Raw genomic sequence first — 24,694 nt, forward strand, 5'->3', positions numbered from 1 at the left:
CACATTTTCCCCAAAAGGATTAGGCCTGTAAATCCAATGTGATTTTTATATATGAATGTAGAAGTATTAATATATGAATTGAATAAAATGGTATGAATGAATAAATGATATAAAATATTTGTTTATTTCCTAAATTAAGTATACATAAATGTATATATAGAAAAATAGAGGCAGGATATGATATATATATATATGGTATATGATTTATATTTATACATGATTGATAGCCATTATGCATAATCTTTGAAGGAGAGAAATAATCTTATGACAAAGCAAAGTGTTTTTCTGTTGTAAGAAATATATTAAAAGATTTTTTAAATTAAGTAATATGTGTGTGTTTGTGTATGTTCAGTAATTTACTAATATTTTAGAGTATACAGAATAGCTAAAAATTCTAAAGAGGTACTCACCCTTTAGGTATTTTCTCAGGAATTTACAGTTTCATTATCTTGTCAGTTCTTTTAAAGTTCATAGGTTAATGCCATCCTGGCATCAACCCTGCTTTGAAATTAACAAAATACTTTAATTATAGTTATAACTTATCCCTTGTAGTTTAATATCTTTGTGTAGTGCAGAAATTTAAAATGAGAATGACAAGAGGTCAATATCTTAGCTTCTTTCCTCGCTTGTGGAATAAAAATTAGTATATTTCAAAGGTTGAAAAAGGATCTCAGGAAAGCTAATTTCACTTAATTTTCAGAATTAAAAGGATGCCATTTGTTTTACTCTGGGAATTAGAACACTTGTAATTGTTTAATCTGATTTGTGGTAAATCTTATAGTAAGAGAAGTAGATATAGTTATCCCATCCATATATACTTAAACGTAATCACATCATCTTGATGTCTAAGGTATCAGAATATTATATTATTATGTAAACCAGAGATTTCAAAAAGCCCATGGTTGTAATGAATAGTCACAAAATTCTTGTGACTTCTCCAGTCACAAGAATTTTTTTCAATCAAATGACCATCAATGTGAATGTATAAATTAGAATTTTTCCTCAGTGTTCCCTGCAGTTAGCAGGCATAGGTTATAACATGCTGTTCAAAATCTTCCTGTATAAGACAAAAATCATTTTATTCAAAAATGAGCTCAGGACAGAACTACCGTAATTTTCCTTTTGTTTCAATTTACTTCATTAATGAGAAAAACATGCAAATGCAAAAATAAAAAAAAATTATTTTAACAGGAAGTCTAAAGGAAAGATTTCTGTTTAGAGTAATATATTGAGGATTCCTAAACCCACTGCCTATAAGACATACAAAAGATTTAAAATATTTTTAAACAATGAAAGAGACTGCCAGAAATTAGAACGATTTGAAACTAACAATGAAGCAAAGACACCCATCCAGCCATCCAGGACACTGAGAATATGGAAGAATTATCAAAATACCCTAATGGCATTAAGTCTTGGTACTTCCAGCTTCCTATATGTATAGAGACTGTGCAGGAGGTAAGAGAGAGAGGTGCTATGCGCTGACCCTGGGGTCTGCGCTCAGTAGTGAGCCAGAAGAGAAATAGCTCTTCACAAATCTCAAATCAGGACAAGCTATATTTTGAGGAAAAGAATGAACTAGAAGAAATAGCTTTTATTGTGTGCTCTGAATCATAAACTAGTTCCCCATTTATGTCTGGAATTTCAAATACATTAACTACCCTCATGTGTTTAAGGCTATTTACATCTTGAAATCATCCAGTTAAGATAGCCGGTACTCCTGAGAGTACCAGGAAAAATCAAACACAAGTCTTCTTGGGTAAACACACATTGATACACGTGTAGAGTGTGAATGGTTTAACCTTGGCAGAGGGTATGGGGATCTCCAATCCAGTACCTATGTCTTCGAACTTTTCTTCCAATAGTTCTGATAGAAGTGAGCCTACAATAGTAAAGTCATAAACACACAAAAAATGAGAGGGAATTCAAAACTAATATCTACTTAGTAACTAAATCCTTAGCAAATTTCAGTGAACTTATTTTTCATCTCTTGTATAAATTACATCTTAAGGTACTAATGAACAATGTTGATATTATGGCAGGTCCACTGTAATTAACACTGGTTTTACAATCATGGAAAATCAGAGTAGCTTAAAGTGAGGTGGTAGATAAATGCATCAATTTTAAAATAATTCATTTCCAAAATTAAAAGATGCTAATGAAAACACCATAATAAAATCCCATAATAAGATCTAGCCTGAATTGTCATACAGATTTGAAAAGACTAAAAGAGAAAGGAATCATTAGTAGCTACCCTAAATAGAAATTCCCATACCAAAGGAAAAGGAAAGAAAGAAAGAAATCATGCCAAATTGTGCTTTCCAGAAGCACTAATAGAATTTCAAACAAGCATCTCAAATGGAACTTAGGAATATACTCATTGACATATTATTAATATATTAAATATATATATTTTTTCAAGTTTGATGTCCTTATAGACATAGTAGAGATGTTAGTTGTTTAAATTTTGATAGATGTGCTGTTATATTCTATATTGCTAATGGAAATACTGTACCCAAAGAAAGATTATTATAGAACTATTCAACAGGGACTGAAATCTCTTGCAGTGTGTGAAAGAATTCTCTCTTCATTTTACTTATCCATTCATTATTCAAACATCTTTAGTTAGCATTTACCATGTGCTACTCACTGTCCTAGGAACTCAGTGTCCTAGGAACTGTGGCAATGAAACAAAGTGCAAACAAAATCAGTAGCCTGTTATATTTATGTGTGTGTGTGGGGGGGGAGACAGACATAAAGGTTAAACAAATGAATGTATAATATATGAGATGCACTAAGTGTTTTGATGAAAAGTAAAGCATAATAAGAGAATAGAGAATTAGAAGATGCTTTATGTAAGATTTTATGATGAGATTTCTCTGATAAAATGACATTTGTTCAGAGACCAGACAAAAGTGGCCAAGAAAGCTATGCACATTGAAAAGAGGAAACAGCAGGTCCAAAGAACCTAGCACAGAAACAAGTTCAGCTTTTTGGTTAACTTTTGAAGTAGGTCCTCATAGCTGAAGCAGAACAAGAAAGAGAGAGTAGTAAGAGAAGGTATCTTAGTGCTGTCAAGGAACTACAACATATATAACTCTCAGTGGAGAGTTCTGAGCAGGATAGTTATGTGATCTGACTCATGTTTTAAAGTTTTAACTACAGCTGCATTGAGGAGAATAAATAGTAGATAGGATGGGGCAGAAACGGGGACAGGGAGAGCCATTAGAGAACTATTGCAGATGCCCAAGTAAGAATGTTTAGATGAGCCTATGAATGTTTCCATCAGGTCAGTAGCAGAGGGAATGGAAAGATTTGACAGACGGTGAAGACAGAAAGATACATGGGCTGTAGGAGAAAGATAAATGTGAGAAGACTCCATGATTTGTTCACTTGAGTAATTGAGTAGATTATTCACTTGAGTAATTGAAAGAACGGTCTTCTTTTTGGAGTGGGAAAAATCTCTGGTGAGGGAAATCAAGTTTTTAGTTTGGAACATATAACATTGGAGATGTCTGTTGGACTTTGAAATAGAGATGATGGGTAGGGAATTCAATTTTTGAATTTAGAATTCAGGAGAATTTTTATTTGAAGATACACATTTGGTTTTCATCAGAATAAATGTTTCTGAAAGTCATAGATTATGATGTTACCTAAGGTATAAATGTAAATAATAAAAGTATAAATATGTACATAAATAAAGTGTATATAATAAAAGCCCCCTTGGACTGGGGCCAAGGCTGTCCAAATTGAGAAGTCAGGAGGAGATGAGCAGCAGTGATGTGAGAAGAAGCATCCAGTGAGATGGATGAAGAAGAAATAAGAGTCTTGACTCAAAAGTAAGTGGAAAAAATGTGTTTTAAGAGGAAGGTATGATCAACTCTATCAATAGCTTTTATTTGCTGTAGTAAGATACTACTTGAGGAGTGAAAATTGTATTTACTACCTGGAGGTCATTTGTGAACTTAACAGTAACTGGTTTTGATGGGAGAAACCAACTGGTGTGGGTTCAAGAGATGATCAACAGAGATAAAGCACATTCCCTTGGGAGTTTCACCTCATTTGGGAGCAGAGAAGTGGCACAGTATTTACAAGGGGGATGAGGTCATTTTTATCTTATAGTAAGAAATAGCATGTTTGGATGATCTGAAATGAACAGTAAAGAGGAAATAATTGGTGATGCAGGACCAGAAGATGCTATTGTAGGAGTTGTGGTGCCTAAATGAGGTGTTTCCCAATTGGATGGGCCCCCAAATGTGGGGCAAGAATTGGATGGAAACCAGAGACACTGGAGATGAAAGAATTCACCTGAGGCAGAACAAAGGAAGTAGAATTTTATTGAATACACCTCAAGGGAGCAGGGGAGAGGCTGTCTGCAATGAGCCAGTGGCTGGGACTGTTTTTTAAAAGGAGAAGATGAGGAGGTTTGACAAGTACTGAATCTTCCCTTTTTGGGTAACTGTGCCTAGTGTTAGGTAGTCCATTGTTCCGGTAGAGCCTACGAATATTTCAGGATGGGTCGCCTGTTGGGCCCATCAGTATTCAGCCCAGTGGTCACTGTGGGACCTTTCTACTTTTCATCCCTCAGGAGCTTGTTTGCTTAAAAGCCGCCTCTGCAGGAGTGCTGTCCTTGAGTAAGTAGGGAATGCAAAAAAAGAACTGACTTTTGATGGAATCCTGGCTAGTTCATGGAAGACAGTTTATACAGGCCTAAGGATGGATTTGAACTACATACCACACACCTGGCATTGCTATGCTGTTTCACATAGTCATCCATTGTGCTTGGAAACTATTTATTTTCTGAGCATTTTTAAATTTGGCATCTTCACATAAACCAAGGGAGAAGACACCATCAAAAATTAAAGGGAATTAAAAAATTGACAGCAGAGTGTAAATTTTCTCAAAAGTAATTAAGAATAAAAAAAATCTGTAGTTAATATGCAAGTACCTAAAACATCTGTAAACTTGCATTATTTTAGTTTTCTTACATTCTGAATTGACAAATTGGTCTTAAGAACCATCTAGATTTTCTACTCTTCTTTTTCCTTCTCATGTTCAGGAGAAAACATCCGAAAAGCTAAAGTTAAGGAGAAGCAGAATTTGTCAGCCCCAACCAAATATGCCTCTTTGGCATAAAAGATTATTTTAGGCTGATTACTGTTAAGAAACAACAGGTCCCAAGCATCTCTGAAAATGGGAGTAGAAGTTACCCTTTTATTGGAGAAGTTTACATTTACAAGGGAACTCTCCATTTATAAGTGTCTCCCTAGCTGCACAGGAGGAGGGGGTGATGACTAAATCTCTAGAAAATCTTATCAGCGGAGAAGGCGGAGACTTAATTTTGCATGACACAAATACCCTCCTTCACTGTGCTTTGAAAATCGCTCACAGTTGGCACTGCTTTCCCCTGCATCTTTTGTCTTTAGCTGGAGATGGTATTTAATCCTTTGGGCCATTGGGGGGAGTTAGTAAATTTTCCTAGGTGTCTCCAGATTTACTGGAGTTACACAAGTTATTAAATTTGTTTGTTCTGCTCCTGTTAATCTGTCCTTTTATTATAGGGTGTTGAGCTCTTAGCCAAGAATCTAGAAGGATAGAGGGAGAATTATTTTTTCTCCCCTACAGATAATTCAAATTGTCCCTTTTGGGTAGAAGATACACATTCCAACACTGGTATTATCTTATAGGCGTGCCAAATGTGTTATCCTATTGGTCAGAGTGCAGCGTATCTGTCTTTTGATTTATTTATGTTTTTTTGTTTTGTTCCTTCCTCTTGTGATTTTTATGTTGAACACTAGTAGGACAGCCCCAGGGTCCCAGCCCATCATGCACATTTTAATGACTTGAAAGGGAAGCACCTGACATTTATTTTTAGTTGTAATTGGCAGATTATATAACCTACTAGCAATGTAATTGGTAACATTACACAGCTCAGGATGTTTTGCAGCTAATGTTAAAATGTGATTGAAATGTAAATATAGTAGCAAGTGTTGCAGGTAGCAATGAGTTTTGATATTTTTCTGTTAAAAAAGGAAAATCAAATTGGAAGAGCAAGTTAAAGCCATCTTAATAATTTAGGGTAAAACTGTATCTCTTCTTGATGGACATTGCTTTGCTATTGTATTAATCCAGTAACTAAGATGTTTTGTTTTTTTATTTTCATTTTTATCATACAGTAATGTCTATTTTGAATTAACTGGAGCATCAGGCAGAAAGGCTTCCAACATTTTTTAAGATCTTATGCTTTTTATGTTAGATACCTTTTTATATCTTGGCAATGTAATTTTGCTGTATTAAAGGTAGGGTAAGCTATGTGCCATTTTTCTTGCAGAGAAATATTAATGTATGGAGGTTTTTGGTTTTTTCTTTTCTTTTCTTTTCCTTTTCATTTATATGATAATATGAGGTTTTTCTTTTGGTAAAAGAAAATTGACCCTCTCTTTAACAAAGCCTTTTTTTTTTGCACCATTTTTGAAGCATTATCTTTATATATCAGCTTCTGTCTTCTGCAGCTGTTCCTACCAATACCATAGATAAATAAGTGAAATCAGTATCAGGAGAATTGTTCTTTATAGATTGAGTTCTGCATCAGGCTGGCACTATCACCTCTTCGGGTCATCACCTTTTTTATGGTGATTGGCATATCTGATCTGACATTTTCCAGCCTGCCTTTCGATTGGCTGAATTGCTCTGATAGCCCTCCCAAAGGCACAACCTTGGACCCTGTGCTTTGTCCAACAGCTGTGCTTCTCAGGAGTCGCTAAGCATTTTCATGAGGAAAGGACAGAGAGGTTAGGAAAAAATGTCAATCATCTCTAGTTCTATTGCATCTCCCACTGCCCTGGAGATAAAGAGAATATCTTTTAAGTGACTTCAGCATAAATGCTATTATGTTCTTTTATGTCTAATTGTATCATCTTGTCTGGCTTACTCAAATTAATTAATCTGTGGAATTACAGGCCTATTTCAACATATATATTAAATAAGGAGATTAATGTAAATAAATACACATATGGTGATGAAATAATCCTTTAGAAACGAATCACATAGAGTTCATAAAATACTTTTATATATGTACATATATATATTTTTTTTATATATACTTCTGTTAAACTATTATAAAAGACGATGGTTTACATTAGGAATAGGACTTTGTAACTTCTATAAGGGGAAGGTTAATTACTTAAAACTTACTAAAAAACAAAATTCAGCTGATTAAATTTGAAGATCTAATTGGCTTTATTCAATGATTCATGAACTGGGCAGCATCCCATCTAGCAGATAGAAAGAAGCTTCAAGGAGCTGTACAAAATAGAAGACTTTTTTAGGCAGAAGAGAGTGGGAAAAGAAGTTTCTAGCAAAGAATGGATTGTTTCAGGCAAGGTCTTCTTCCTTTGGCTGAAAGGTGGAGTCTGTAAAACAGATAACCTCACTAATGCCAACCAGGTGATTCCAGATTGGACTGGTTAAAGATCACCTTCCTAGGGGAGGCTGAAATTGCGTTTAGGTTAGGTATTAAGTATGGTTTGCTGATGTGGGGTTTAGCACAAGTAACTCCATATGGGCCCAATGTTTCCTTTTGTTTTTAACAAGCTCTGAAGCAAACTCTTTCCCCAGTGACACAAAAGAACCTTTAAAATGTTAACAAAGATTGAGATTAATACCTGAAAGTTTTGTAGCCCCATACATAGATTGCCTAGAAATTTGTGCTTAAAGATGAAAAAAATAGGATATATACAAATCAGTTAGGAATAGCTGCATATTTTTCTGAATTGTTATTATTATTATTATTATTTTTGGTAATGATGAAGTAAACAAGTTAAAATTTATTTCTACTTTTGTTAATATTATTTATGTATCCAAAGTATTAAAATATTCAAAGATTGATAAACATTTAAGAGATCTGAAACAATAAAAACCCATTAATGTGAAATTATGTCACATCCAAACACTTTCACGAATGTCTGCATTTTACCTATATTTTCTTGCCTGAAAAAAATTCAGGCTCCACACAGGTTAGTTGTAATTACAAAGAGCAGTAAGGTAATTAAATTGCAATGTAGCACACATATTTCAACTTTTATGAAAAGAGTTTCTAAGATGATCTCAAAAGATGGCATTTATTTTCTTTTCATAAAGATTTTTAGAAAATCTGGTGGGAACATGTTTACCGTAAACACACTAGTCAGTAACTTTGATGAAATAAATTATTTCACTGTTGGGGGTAGAAGAGGAGGAAAAGCCTATTCACTTCATTAAGGAGCTGATCTAAAATGCATCAGCTGTCATCTGTGCTGTCCCCGTCTGACAGTTCAATACCTCCTCATCTTCTGAGAACCACATCCCTGAGCTCTGAGTAAACGGTGCCTGTATGCAAACTGTCAAAGAGAGCCTGACATATCATTAGTACTGACCTCCATGATGACAGTCACAACAGGAAACCAAACAGCACAGCTAATTTTCATTAGAGTTCAAATTAATCTCCAAATCTTTCCATCCAGGACTGTGCAAAGCAAGTCTCGGAAAGAAGGCATTTGATGAACTGTGTGATAGACCGACAAAAATCTTCATGGGGAGAAATCCACATAGAAGTCTGCATTCTAAAAGGCTCAGTACGATTATTTTCGTAAGTCAGGCAAAATGCAGCCCTTGCGACCAGCAGTGGAATTAAATTAGTGTGTGGTAACTCACAGCAAGTATTACAAATTGCCCAGTCTCAGCAGCGCTGCTGCTTTAATTCCCTTCTAGCTCAGATGCTTTAGAGGAAGACCAACTGCCACAAGAGGCGCGCAGGTAAGGCGTAGCTTGCCAAGCTCTCTGATGTTTCTTTGCCCAGCTGCTCCCGGGCCTTGCCGGAGCATGAAGTGCGTAGGGAAATGCGCCTCACGTGACCGACAGCGGGAGAGAGCGAGCGAGCGAGCAAACAGGACCAGCAAGTGTCATATTGAAACACTGTGCAATGATGCAAATGCACCAATTTTCTGGCGTTTGCTTTTCAGATTTCAAGAAATCACAGAGCTAGGTCATCTGGGAAGCAATCTGCCTCCTAGCCCCAGGACTGTAAAGATCACACATTACCCATCCTCTCACCCTGTGAGAGTCAAAGGAATGACCTTTGGTCCTGACGGAGGCCGCTTACCAGAGCCATCGACACACACAGCGTCAGACTGTCAGGTCGTACATACAGACAGCATATGTGACACCCTGAATATTTGTTCGACTCAGCCTGGGGGGGAAAATACATTTTAAGGATGAAAGGATTGGTTTTAAATATTTAAACTGCCTATTTCTGTGTCTTAATACATAAATTGATTTCTTATAGAACAAGCCTAGTTTTCCCAGAAAAATATATTGGGCACCTTTGGAAGAGCATTAAATCTTTGAGGTACCCCTGGTCCTGTTGCTCAAATGACCGCTTCCGTGCATCGCACGGTGGCCTGTTTCATTACTGTGAGGACGCAAAATCAGAAAACCTGCAATACTGGAAAACAACCTCAGGAACTGAGACTTCTGCTGTGGGATCCTGAAGGGCGAGATCAGTCAACTATCTTGGGAATTTAGCAATCAGATACGGAATAGTTCATTTTGTGCAAAGGCCCTGGACAGCTGGTGAGGGAAAGTGGCAGAGCGACAAACAGTGACAGGCTCTGGAGACAGTGACTACATTAGCAACAGTGATGTATATACAGTGACTCATTTTTTTTTTTTCCACTTTCAGCCATCCTCACATAAATAGCAACAGCATCAGCAACAATAACTAAGCTGAGATATGAAACATCAATGATATATTTTAAATTTTCTCAACACTGGGACATTGGTCATAACTTAATGGAGGCCACATGGCATAGTAGAAAGAGCACAGGGCTTTCTTTGGAATTATATACTATGGTTTAAATCCTGTTTTTGATCCTTACGGGTTTTGTGACCTTGAAATGGTTACTTAAACTCTTTTATTCTCAGTTGTTCCTCTGTAGGATGGTGATAATAACCTCTAAATTACTTACTGAGGTATGGATTAGAAATGATATATATGACTAGAGAGACATATCACTGGCATATCAAGTGCTAATTATAGATTTTACTTGGTAAGGCTAGATTTCCTGAGAGGAGTATTTTCTGCTTGATGCTTAAACTAAAATTTAGATAACTGCTAACAGGTCAAGACTGTTTTGACTTTAATTTTATCATTTGAATATTTGGGTTTCCCCAAAGCACAGTTATGTATGTCAAAAATAATTCACACGCTTTATTGACTCAATTTTATTTTTCTCATAAATTTGAGGATAACTAGTTAATGGCATATGTTGACCACAAGGGGGAGCTCAAGATTCCCTTATCCTCTTAACTCTTTACCTTAGGGTGAGATGAGCGGGGCTCCACAGGACAGGGGTTAGAGCACTGGTCTCCTACCTTAGGGTGGGATGAATCAAAGGATGGCGGAAACCAGGTGACACGGGTGAGTTTCCTTTGTGGAAACCTTAGGACTCTCAAGCTATCCCATCACATCTCCTCCTGAGATTCTTCACACTGGGGCTGTAACCTCTGAGGTAGTTGGAAGGCAACGTGGTTAAGTGAAGGGCTATTTGAATTCGAAGGGGTGCATCTCTGAGAAGGCCCCAGATGGGCAAATTCGTCTAGTTGTGCTCTAAACACTGAAGAGAGAAAACACTTTTTTTTCTCTCTTTACTCTTCTTTGATGTGGTCTTTTCTTCTCACCGGGGTGGTAATTTTTCAAGAACTGTGATCCAGAAATAGGTTTAGGGAGGAAGAGATCAAATAGTTTTCTTGGCCTACTTAGATGCCAGAATTTGTGGGCTTTCTTTCAATGACAGGAATCTTTGCTATGCCACAGAGATCAAGCTGATGATACACAAAGAGATTTCATTAAGGGTTCTGTTAATATAAGTTATCTTGCAGCTTGGTACTGCAAGAGATTGATTGTTGTCTATTCGAACTTTCAGGATCCTAGATGCCATAGGCATCTAGATGTCCTATGGACAGCTATAGTTTGTACTCAGAATTTGGACTGAGCTTGTGGCTCTTCCATTTATTAGTTGCATGACCTCAGGTAAATTATTCAATCTTTCTGTGTTTGTTTCCAGATCTGCAAAATTAAGATTATAAAAATGCATTTCTCATAAGATTGTTAATTCACTTACATAAGCCCCTGATACCTGACAGCCACAGTTCTAGGCTTTAAAAAGTATAATGTTTGGGGCACCTGCGTGGCTCAGTGGGTTAAGCCTCTGCCTTTGGCTCAGGCCATGATCCCAGGGTCCTGGGATCAAGCCCTGCATCAGGCTCTCTGCTCAGCAGGGAGCCTGCTTCCTCCTCTCTCTCTCTCTCTGCCTGCCTCTCTGCCTACTTGCGATCTCTGTCAGATAAATAAATAAAAATCTTTTTTTTTTTTAAAGATTTTATTTATTTGTTTTGTCAGAGAGAGAGAGAGCGAGAGTGAGCACAGGCAGACAGAATGGCAGGCAGAGTCAGAGGGAGAAGCAGGCTCCCCGCGGAGCAAGGAGCCCGATGTGGGACTCGATCCCAGGACGCCGGGATCATGACCTGAGCTGAAGGCAGCTGCTTAACCAACTGAGCCACCCAGGCATCCCAATAAATAAAAATCTTTAAAAAAAATAAAAATATAATGTTTAACAACAAACACCCCATCTCCACAAACTATGTTCTAGTGGAGGGTATTGACAAAAAATGAATGTATATATTCAACAAGTAAATATATGTATCACTTAAAGTACTCTTAGGAGAAAGAATAAAAGGTAAAGTATTTTTCAAAGTAATCTCAGGGCACCTAGGTGGCTCAGTCAGTTAAGCATCTGTGTTCAGCTCAGGTCATGATCTCAGGGTTCTTGGATGAGCCCTACATCAAGCTCCCTGCTCAGCTTACCCCCTGTGCTCTTTCTTTCTCTCAAATAAATACCTAAAATCTGAAAGAAAGAAGGAAGGAAGGTAGGAAGGAAAGAAGGAAGGTAAATAAGTCACCTCTGAAGTCGCAAGCCATGCAAATGTTAGGGGAAAATTCATTTCATGCTAAGAAAAAAAAAGTGCAAAGACCTTAAGATGGTATGTGTTCAACATGTGTAAGGATCTGCAGAAATGCGAGTATTGTTGAAAGTACTGGAGCAAGGAAGAGAGTGTAAGACATATGCCCAGAAATTGTCATGAAACAGAGACTATGATGTCCTTTTGAGCCTTTGAAAGAATTTCAGATTTTGTCCTATGTATGGGGAGAAGATATGTTCCCTTGAGCAGAAAGTGACCCAACAGGATTTCCATTTCGACTACATGTGGACAACGGAACATAAGGAAGTCCAGAGTGGATGCAGAGAAATGTTCCAAGTTCTGAAAGTGGTCCAACCAATGACTGGGAAAGAAGTATAAAAGTAATGGGGAAGAAAGAGATTAGAAATCCATTTGAATGGTAGAGCTAACAGAATTTTCTCATGGATAAATTACATGTAGGGTATGAAGGAAACGGGAAGTTTTTGCCTATGAATGAATTGGCAGGGCTGGGAGAGATGAAGAATAATAAATAGATAAGAGTTCCTTTGAGGTACTTGCTTAACATCAAAGTGGCGATTTTAAAAAAATTCTGATAATTATTAAAGTCTTGAAACTATGTTTTACACATTATAAGAACTCAAAGAACCATAGCTATTATTTCGATTTCTATTTCTGCTTTGTCATCTGACATAATATTGACAGAGAAGGTGAATATGTGCGCAGAAGATCAAGGATAAAAGTGTTGCATGGGGACAAGAGGGCTACAGCACTGAGAGCTGAAATTATTCTGGATGAAATCCCTTGTTGAAGTAACAGCAGCTGGCATTTGCAGGATTAGCATTTATTAAGCTGGCTGGATGTATGGAATTTAGGGATTCAGACATTCCCTGGCCAATTCTTTATAGGCTCACTGTAGACAAAATTAGATTGATAAAAGCTATCTTTATTTTTAAGTAATTGTTCAGAGAAAAAAAAACACACCTGGATAAAATTTTTTACTTTATAAACCACCAACTGCTTTTTTCTCCCTGAATAATCGAAACTATTTCTATCTTTAGGCCTAGTAGAACATATTCTTCTAACCCACCTAGGATCCTTCTAATATTGTCTATGGTGCTTTTGAACATGAATAACTTTGTGTCAAAGACTATTGCAGAGAATTTCAACTAGCCTTTTAAGTTATCTTTAAATAATTTAAAAAGAGAGGGTAATGTATTTTCAATATAAATGGAGAATGGGTACTAAAATTGTTTTGAATTTATATTAGGAGACATTTTTAACATGGAGAAAGACCTAGAGGACAAAATCATAGGTACTTACTCCCCTGCCACTTACCAAATATTAGCATTTTTTCATAATCACTTCAGAATTTTTGAAATCCCTTATGTTTTTTATCCAGATCTCAAAAGGAAGAATTCCTTTGATTCAGAGTGTATTTTTTGCTTATAAATCCTTCTAACTTGTGTTATATAACTACATACTCAAATATAGTCTTTAGTATTTTTGCAAGAACATAGCTTTATCTGAAGAGTGACAGTCTGCACCTTATTCATTTTCACTTGACCTTATACTTGTAAAAATTACCCATTTGGATATATGCACCTTTTGGCCATTTTCATTTTTGGAAATATGCTACAGTGTATTCATATGGCATATTAAGTCCCCAGTTTATAGACTTTTAAGTTGATCCAATTTTTCAATATTAAAATGAAGTTGCAAAGAACTTTTTTCTACATCATCTCCTTGTGTACACATTCAATATTTCCTCTAAGGCAGAGACTATTCCCAGTATGACATAGATGGATTTTGGGTATACCAACCTTGTTGTGCCCTCAGGTCTCTAAGCAGCAGGTACTGAAGGGGAAGGAGCCTAGACCCGTTGCCTCCTAGGACAGCCCAATTTATTTATAGGTGATCCTTGAACTCTGGCTGGGTTAGGGACATAATGTGGGGTTAGGGAGGCTGGCCTCCCAGACAGTAGAAAATCCAGGTATTACTTTTGACTCCCACAAACTTAACTACCGATAGCCTACTGTTGACCAGAAGCCTTAGCGATAACCTAAACAGGCAGTTAACAGAGACTTTATATGTTATATATTTTATATACTGTATTATTACAATAGAAAACAGAGAAACAAAAATGTTAAAAGCATAAGAGAAAATACATTTACTGTACTGCACTGTGTCATAAAACATCTGTGTGTAAGTGAACCTATGCAATTCGAACTCATGTTGTTCAGGTGTCAGCTTTAATAGGTCTTCAGATATTATTGTTCTTACATGTTTTATGGCAAGGAGATATTTGGGAAACACACGTTCAGCTTATGCTGCTAAAAACAGAATTTCTAATAATTGGGTATACAAGAAAGAATCAGACTGGCAGTCCAAATGTTATCTTTTCAAAGGCGCACTTACAAGGTTGGCCCTTACCTGACAGCAGACTTAAATTTCAGGAAGTTTTCAGTATTCCCAGAACTGATAAAAGTGACTCACTGTGCCTAAAATGTTTGTACGAGCAATAGGATTTATACTGAATACGTGCTTTCTTTTTGGCTCTAGAATTTGTGTACATGCTAGGCAGAGGGTACTACGTGACTAGCCTTTAGCAAAAACCCTGAGCACTCAGTCTCCAACAAGCTTTCCTGAGAGATGACCTTCCCCATGTGTTGTCATGAGTCGTTGCTTTGAGAACTAAGTTCATCTTCCGGAATGCCGCAGGGAGAGGACTCTGAAACCTTGTGACTGGTTTCCCCTAGACTTGGTTCATGTGCCTTTTCACTTGGCTGGTTTTTCTCTGCTTCTTTTTGCTGTAATAACCATAGTGATGGGTATGACTCCATGCTGTGTCCTGAGAGTCCCCTCCCTAGAGAATCATCAGATCTGGAGGTGGTCTTGGGGATCTCCCAACACATGGAGTATTGCTATGTTATTCTTACTGTGCAAGCTTCAATAGAGGCATTTCTGGTTTTTGACTTGTAAGCTAGGTATGGTGTGTTTTGCCTTGCAACTCAGAAGATTCTAATTCTTAATCTGCATCCCAGAGCCTTCTGGGCTGGTCATCTGAAAAGAGGAAGTTTCTTCCTGGTGAGTGCCATTTTTAGTGAGCAAGCAGCCAGCCAGGCTAGAGTGGGGAAGCTCTGAGTTCATGGGCCATCATTTTTAACATTCTTTGTTTTTCTCTTAATCCTTTATTATTCACTTGGGTGTTCCCTTATTTCATTTCAGACCATAATATTTTTCTACTTCAGGAACTTCCTTGTCCTGGATTTCAAACTGTGGTCCATTTCTATAATACCCTTCCTCTCTGCTACTATTACTTATTCTTTAATCATGTGCTTAGAATTACCTCTGTACTTCTCAACAAGCACCCCAAAGATGAACTATCTTTAAGTGTGTCTTAAAAAAAAAAAAAAAAGGAATACTTTTTTTCCATTAGTTTTAGGATATCAAAAATGTAACTGAATCTTTTCTCAAGGCATTCATTTTTCTATTCATAGTACTTATTGAACTGAAGATAGATAGATGATAGATAGATGCATATACACCTAGATATATACACCTAGATATGTACATACTGTGCTACAGAGTATCTCATGCAAATACTCACATATCAGAAGAGCACTTAAATAACTGATGAGTTAAAGTAGTCTCATCTCTTAAGGGATTAATCGCTGATTATTTAATTATTTATCTAAGAGGCTTTGCTTTGAATAAATAAATATATTAACAAATCCACTTGTTTGGATTTCACTATTGTTTCTCTCTCCAAGAAATCATCTTTTGCCATTATTTTGATATAAAAAATAATTTCTTTTTTTTTTAAGATTTTATTTATTTATTTGACAGAGATCACAAGTAGGCAGAGAGGCAGACAGAGAGAGAGGAGGAAGCAGGCTCCCCGCTGAGCAGAAAGCCCGATGCGGGGCTCAATCCCAGGACCCAGGGATCATGACCTGAGCCGAAGGCAGAGGCTTAATGCACTGAGCCACCCAGGCGCCCTGAAAAATAATTTCTAATCAAAGAAGTTTCTCAATTAATTTTTTTCTTAGAAATATGGTAAATAGAAGATTAATTTTTGAGGTTATTCATTATTTTTCTGGCTTAAAAAGTTTAACCAGACTTAAAGTTTTTCTCTTTGTAGAATACCCTGAGTCACATCATTCAAGGTAATGTAATGTCATTTTTTAGAGTAAATTTGGCGCCCTTGGTAGCTTTGTTAGTTTCACAGTACATTAATGCATTTAGCAACCAACATTCCATAATAAGACTTATTTTCCCAACTATGTTATAAATTCCTCGAAGATAAGAAGACACGATATAATGACCTATGTTAAGGTGTCATAATGATGCCTGGCATAGTGATAGGTGCACAGTAGTTGTACACACATACACACACACATACACCATTGCTAAATATAGAAATAAGGGGATTACTATTGCCAAAAGAGTAGAAAGTATATGATTATTATTTTTTAATTCATTAATGAATCACTAAGGAAAAGACATCTTAAAATGACGTTTTTTCCCAGAGTTTTGGACAAAATTCCTACCAAACACCTTATCTGGGATCTCTAGAACCTGGAAAAGTTGGTATGCTATGCTGGCATCATGAACATGATGCCTCAGTCTTAAAAGTGATTTTTCAAAGACTTTTAATCCAATTTCACTTTCAAACCTTGCTTGCTGTGGTCCATCCCTCTTCTATTTACTGCACAGCATCCACTTAGATGCCCTGTGGTAATTGTTAATGTAACTGCTATTGAAAGAATAGTGTTGCCCAGGGATAGAGTACATGTTGCCTGCATTAGAACTTACTTAAAAATCGAGTGTTTGGATGTCATACCAGTATAGACCTTAGGGACCTGACACTTAGATACCAATTCATTGCCATTATGGAAAAAATGCTTCAAGCAGAGGAAAAGAGAATTCTAGGTAGTCTCATAAAGGAAAAATTATGTATTAAAGATTAATCAATAGGTAAGACTTTTATTATATACTTCCCTGGATAAAGGTGAAAAAGAAATGAAAATGATGATGCATTTTTTGAAAATATAATGAGACCTAGAATAAAAACTGGATTTGTTTTAATGGTGTCATGGGTGAATTCAACTCATATGAATTGGGCTAAAATAATCAGTTTACTGAGTATCAATGAAACAGGTAATTTTATACAGGAAAGAGCTAAGTTGAATAGTGTGAAGGTTTCAAAATTTTTGAACATAAAATTCTTTTATTTTAAAACATCAAACAGAAAACTTGTAATTTCTTTTTTTTTAAGATTTTTTATTTATGTATTTGACAGACAGAGATCACAAGTAGGCAGAGAGGTAAGCAGAGAGAGAGAGGAGAAAGCAGGCTTCCCGCTGAGCAGAGAGCCCGATGCGGGGCTCGATCCCAGGACCCTGAGATCATGACCTGAGCCGAAGGCAGAGGCTCAACCCACTAAGCCAACCAGGTGCCCTGAAAACTTGTAATTCAATTTCTGATGACTTAAAAAACATTTAAAGATTTTTTTAAACTAGTAGAATTTTAATAGTGTTCCTAAATTTATTCATACCTCTTCATGATATTTTCTCTGTTCTGTATACACCTAACACGTAGGGCACATATCCACTTGAAATTACACCATTACCCTCCTCTTTCTCACTCCTGTAACGTCCCTGATCAATAAATTGGGACTTACGATGTAGAACAAAAATAAATAAATAAATAAAATCTGAAATCCAGGCAAAAAGTGATTTACATACAGAGGCTCTCATAAGCAAAAGGCAAAGCCTGGACTCAACATCAGGTCCCTTGATTTTTAACACTTGCTTCCTGAAGTAAAAGTCCTTTGTTTCTTGCTAACAATCATTGTTGTTGAGACAGAAAGCCATGATTAAACCTTTATCTGACTGGCATTTCCAAACAAGGAAAATGCTATGACTAAAATCAGGGTCAACTCAATCTGCCCTTTCAGTTTGTGGTCCAGGTAACAGAGACCTTCCCAGAATGGGAATAAATGGGTACACAAAGTGGAGGAGAAGAGCAGAGAAAAATACCTCTGGTCCCTAATGTCAATTATCCTTTGTTTATCCTATCTGCTCTGGCTTATTCCACTCAGTACTGGTCCCGAGAACAGTAGCTCCCAAGGAGAGGGTCTTCCTATTAAGGTCTTTTTGTGGTGGTTACACTATCATGTCATTGCAGCCAGTGTAAGTTTGTGTAGTGGGTCTGCAATTTTGTACTGACAATTGCTATTCTGATCTCAGTAAGAAAAAAAGCAGGTGATAAACTATTTTATTCAGCTTTCTAAGTACAGAGGGAATGATGGACAAAGATTGTAACTAACTCTAATAGGTGTGGCTTAGAGAACTATAAATGATAGCTATTCACTAATATTTAAAGGTTAAGCAGCCCAGGGGCAGAGTATAAATTTAGCCAGGTTGAAATAAGTGTGGGGGAGGAAATAGTATTAAAATAAAACCTCACATGTCAACTGGAGAGAAAATGTGGACTCTACCTGTAAATAGTAGACTAAATAAATAAGTAATATGGTGAGAAGGGAAAAAGTGAGATGGAGAAGTGAGATGGAAAAACACTTCTTTTATGGGAAGCTGTTGTCTTGGGAAAGGAGTTTTTGAGGGTATGGGGTAGACCATATTAAGAGATTCACTGGAGTCAAGAAGCGATAGAGCACAGGTTAAATGTTAGAAGATAACAATCTCCCCCACCTTCTTGTCTGCCTAAGGGAGAAACATTCTATTCTATTTTTTTAGGATTTTATGTAATTATTTGAGAGAGAGAAACAGAGATAGCAAAAGAGCTAGTGAGAGAGAGCATAAGTGGGGAAGAGAGGGAGAAGCAGGCTCTCCGCTGAGCAGGGAGCCAAGGAGGGGGCTGACCTGAGCCAAATGCAGACATTTAATCAACTGAGCCATCCAGATGCCCAAGAAATATTTTATTCTAAATCCAACAACAAAATCCTGAATTCCTGAAAATTTATATATTTTTGTGTGCAGTGAAAGTATGGAAACCCTTTGATTTTGAAACAAGAAACTCTACATGATATGTTTACAAATAAAATTTTGAATATACTGATTCCCTAAAGCCTTCAATTTCTTTTTTTTTATCTGCAATTTCACTGTAATAAAATAGAGTATTTCCTCTAAAGAAATTGAATAAGCTTTAACAAAAAGATAAGCCATTCGTTAGTGTTAAAATGGATTATTTTACCAGGTAGTACAAAACTGTGAAACAGTTGTTCACTGCAACCTTCCCTCTGAGTCCACTTTACCTACCAAGAACTGATTTGCTTATTAGGTCAGGCAATGATTTGCAGAAATGTCACTTACTATGGGTCTTTCTGAAATGCTGTTACACTATCTTGTCCTTTGCAGCCAGTGGTAAGTTTTTGAAGTAAAAACCTGCAATTTTGTACTGAGAGTGGCTATTCTGAACTCAGTAAGAAAAACCATCAGACTAGAAAGCAGGTGATACACCATTTTATTCGGTTTTCTGACTAAGGCCAGAGGGATTGATTTATTATGGACAAAGATTGAAAACCCACAATGGGTGTGGCTTAGCTAAATGAGAACTATAAATGAGAGCTGTCCACTAATATTTAAAGGCTGAAAAGCCCAGGGGAAGAATGTAATTTTATCCACGTTGAAGTAAGTATATGGGGGAAAAGGGCTAGAAAAAAAATCAGCATAGTCTAACTAGAAGAAAATGTTGCTATGAATTAGTTTTCAAGGAAGAAAGAAATACACATACATTTTAAAAAATAACAGCTTAATTAAGGTACTTTCACACTTTGAAAAGAACCTCTAATTTAAGATAATACTACTTAGAAAGATACTAATGGACAATGGTATGACCCAGTATGTAAATGATTTCTGGAACTTCAGGTATGACCCAGTATGTAAATTATTTCTAGGATGAGAAAGTGCTTCTGGAACTGCTGGAATGGTTTTAGATTTATTAAACCTTAACAGATAGAATTTTAATGGAGTTAGTTTGGAAAATACAGGATGGTTTTTATTTTATCTCTGCAAGTAAAGAGGTAGTCATTTACAACTGGCACAATTAAGAACTCAAACAAGAGGTTTTGGAAAAAATGCTGAATTAAAAAAATCTATAGGGCGCCTGGGTGGCTCAGTGGGTTAAGCCGCTGCCTTCGGCTCAGGTCATGATCTCAGGGTCCTGGGATCGAGTCCCACATCGGGATCTCTGCTCAGCAGGGAGCCTGCTTCCTCCTCTCTCTCTCTCTGCCTGCCTCTCTGCCTACTTGTAATCTCTCTCTGTCAAATAAATAAATAAAATCTTAAAAAAATATAAATAAATCTATAGAACAATGTCATTGATACATAAAAGAACTGATTTCTGTGTACTGGGTATAATTTATTGTCCCATCTCCCCCACTTACAGTAATTTTTCATGAACCATAGGTCCCACCAATCCCAGTTTTTCCTTGAGCTTTTAGACTGAATCTCTGACATAAAAATACCTGAAGTTTCTTGCAAGTGCTTTCTATTGTTTTCTTGTTGTTGTTGCTGTTATTGTTAAAGTATAACCTTTAGTATTTGCTTTGCTGAAGAAAAATGGTAAGTTCCTGTAGTCTTTATAGGTATAAAAATATATATATTTTACCCATATATTAATGTTATTTGATATAAAAATCAAAGTTGAGATTTCTCGCAGTGATTAAGATTTTAATTTATTTTCCTCTATAATGTAGTTGTTACTGAAGAGAATTCTGATTTTCTTTTTTTGCCCAAGAATAATTTCTTTATAGATAATCCATTTTTTCACTGACAGCTTTTCATATTTTTTTCTTTCTTCTTGATGTTTTGCAGTTTCTGTGTATCTTCATCCCCTATCTATGTGAGTTCAATCGTGAGCTAAAGATACAATAATTTAGACTCTCAGCAGCTGTCTTCAATATTGGTTTTCTCCCTTTTGACCGTCTTCTGTTGGAACTTCATCTAAGACATGTGGTCAAGCTTCAGATCCACACTCCAGGTCTCCTCCTTGCTATCTGCTTTTGGTTCTTCGAATTTATAGTATTTTCAAAAATCACAACATCGCTCCCCAAATGAATTCTTTCCTGAAGTTTATAGAGTTTCATTTCTGTTTGGATCTACACTTTAGTATTTATATAACTTACCTTAAGGTTTTTTTCAATTAACAATAGTCTGTAGTTGACATTAAGGCTGACTTTTGTTGTACATTCCATACGTAAGAGAACTGTGTAACCACATGTATCTTTCATTGTAGTATCATACAATGTATTTTCATTGCTCTTAAAGTCTTCTATGCCCCACCTGTTCATCCACCTTTCTTGAACCTCTGGCGATACCTGATTGTTATTTTCCCCTTACCTTTGCTTTTTCCAGAATGACACGTAATTAGGAATCATATAGTCTGCAGCCTTTTCAGATGGCTTCTTTTGCCTAGTAATATGCATTTTTCCTCCATGTCTTTTCATGGCATGTTAGCTCAGTTCTTTTTTATCAGTGAGTAATATTCCATTGTGTGGATGCCCCACAGTTTATTTATTCATTCATTCATCTTTTGAAGGATTTCTTGGCTTCTTTCAAGTTTTGGAAATCATGACTAAAACTCCTATTTATATCTCTGTGCAGGTTTTTGTGTAGGCATACGTTTTCCACTCATTTGGGTAAATACCAAGGAGCATAATTGCTGGATTGTCTGAGGATATTTTTAGTTTTATAGGAAACTGCTTCTTCTGAAGTGACTGTACTCTTCAAACCAGCAATGAATGAAAATTCCTGTCACTTCATACTTTCTACTGATTGGTGTTTTTAGTCTTTTGCATTTTAGCCATTTATATAGGTGTGTATTGGTATTTTCTTTTTTTTAAATTTGCATTTCCCTGAAGGTATATGAAGATGGGCATCTTCTCATGTGTTTATTTGCCATCTGTATATCTTCTGTGGTGATATGTCTTAAGAGCTCAAGCCCATGTTTCCATTGGATTGTTTGTTTTCTATCATAGAATTTTAATTTTATTTTTTTATATTTTGGATAATCGTCCTTTATCAGATATGTGTTTTGTAAAGACTTTCTCCCAGTCTGTGGTTTGACTTTTGACTGTCTTAAAAGTGTCTCCTGCAGATAATTTTTAAAATTTTAATGAAGTCAAACTTCATGATGTTTTTTCTTGCATGGACTATGCTTTTAATGTTGTTTCAAAGTCATCACATTCATGATCACCTGTATTATAAGTTATTTTCTAGGAATTTTATTGTTCTGAATTTTACATTGAGTTCTTTGATCCATTTTGTGTCCCCCCCCTTTTTTTTGTCCTTTTAAAAGTTTAAGGTTTGCGTCTAGATGATGATGTTGATTATGATGATGATGAAGAAGAATGTGGATGTTCAGTTGTTCCAGCACCATTTGTAGAAAAGACTGTCCTTTCTATGTGAATTAGATTGTGCTCCATTATCAAAGATCAGTTGACTGTATTTGTGTAGATCTCTTTCTGTGCTGTGTACTTTGTTCCACTGATCTATTTGTCTATTCTTTTGCTAACACAACATTGTTTTGATGACCCAAGCTTAGTGGTCATCTTGAAGTTGATTAACATCAGTCTTCTGACTTCAAGGTTGTGTTGGTTATTCTTGGTTTCTGCCTTTACATATAAACTTTAGAATTAGTTTTTCAATATCTTCAAAATAACTTCCTGAGAATATAATTGGGATTGCTGAATTTCTAGATTCAAGTTGGGAAGAACTGACATCTTGACAATATTGAGTTTTCCTATCCATGAACATGGAATGGCTCTCCATTTATTTAGATCTTCTTTATATTCTTTCATAAGAGTTTTGTAAATCTCTTGTACATATTTTGTTTTCTTCATGCCTACGTAGTTAATATAAATATTATTGTGTTTTTAAATTCCATTTGTGCATTGCTGTTTTATAAGAAAACAATAGACATTTGTATATCAACCTTGCATCCTTCAACTTTGATAATGGGAGAAGAGGCAGGTGAGATTTAAAGAGTAAGAGAGATTCAGTTGTTTACTGCTGGCTTTGAGATGACAGAAAGGAGGCACAAGCCAGGGAATATGGGCAACATTTAGGAGCTACAAATGTGCTTCAGCTGACAGCTAGAAGGGAAAAAGGGACTTAAGTCTTATAATCACAAGGAAATGAATCCTGTACACAGTGTAAGTGAGCAAGGACATTGTTTTCCCCCCTAAAGCCTTCATAAGGGAATGCAGCCCTGCCAACACCTTGAGCTTAGCTTTTGAGACCTTGTGGCAGACTTAACCTGCAGAGCTGTGAGATAAACTTGTGTTGTTTAAACCACTAAGTTTATAATGACATGTCGCAGCAGGATTTTAAAAGAAATATCTATGAGTCAAGGCTCTCATGTTATAAGAAGATGATCTCAACTGATTTTACACATATGCAACGTAATAAAATGATATATGCCAATTCACAGGTTCGATAAGAGGACTGTCAAGCCAATTTTAAAGCAAATCATCCAGACCACAGCCCAAGACCAGACCCTAGATTTGGTTTAAGAATAAATCTACCGCTTGAGTGAACCATAAATAAATCCCTACTGTCTGCACATGCTGAACAGCTTTTGCACCAGGAACCTGGTATCACAGCCATGAATAAAGTGCTGCCATTGGCCTTATAACTGCAACCACCAAACATCCAACGTTTCTGCCATAAGACATGGAAGTAAATGTGCAAGATCCATAGAGCATAGTTTTTTGAATTGCTTATTTCGAACTAAAGTCTTATTGAGTCACACCTGTTAGCACATCCTAGAACATATGCCTGTATCCTGGTGTGCAGGGACTGCCTAGAATGTGGGTTTCCTCCTACATTGGGAAAGAAGGATTCATTATGTCAGCATATCACCAAATATGTGTAAAGTTTCAAAATACCATATGTAATGTTGATAGAAGGATAGTGTATTAGATTTGTGGATTTAGGATAAATTATCTGAGATAGAAAGATATGTCAAAATACAAATGAGATATGCAGATATGCAGATAAAAGAATACATAGGTGAGTTTATGTAACAGGGCACAATAGGATGGGAGGCACGATTAAATGGGGTAGGCAATGATCCTTGTTACTTTGGTTATAAAACTCTATCTTCCTACTAATGATATTATAATAAAAGCAAATTAATTAAATAGTGATCATGAGCTTTTCAAAGCAAAATCTTACAAACTTTATTTTGAAGCAGACACTAAGAAGCATGTCAGAACTCTTTCAATAGAGGATAAAGAGAGAAATCATATAGGGGATAGCTTGGATAGAAATAGAGTCAATCCCAAGTGTTCAGTATCATTAGTTCTATAAAGTGGTCACATACACTAAGTGACTGCTCATATATAATGGGGAAATACAGGGTTTGGTTCCTGCAAGCCTCTGATCACATTTTTATCAACTGATTAAAACAAACTTTTATGTGTATTTCTTTTTGAAGATACCTTATTCGATAAATATTTTTGGTTTGCTAGCATTGTGTTCATGGCTAACAGAACTGTAACTCAAACCTGAAAGAAGCTTGTCTAAGATTTGCACAAGGCATAGGACAGCCTTCTTGCACTAAGGAGCACGAGGCAGCCTTTCAGCATTATACTTCGGGGACATTTTAAATAGAAAAAGCACCAGCAAAAAGCACAAAAATGTGAAAATTGTGG

The sequence above is a fragment of the Mustela nivalis genome (genome assembly GCF_964662115.1).
Source record: "Mustela nivalis genome assembly, chromosome: 10".
In the NCBI taxonomy this organism is placed as follows: Eukaryota; Metazoa; Chordata; class Mammalia; order Carnivora; family Mustelidae; genus Mustela; species Mustela nivalis.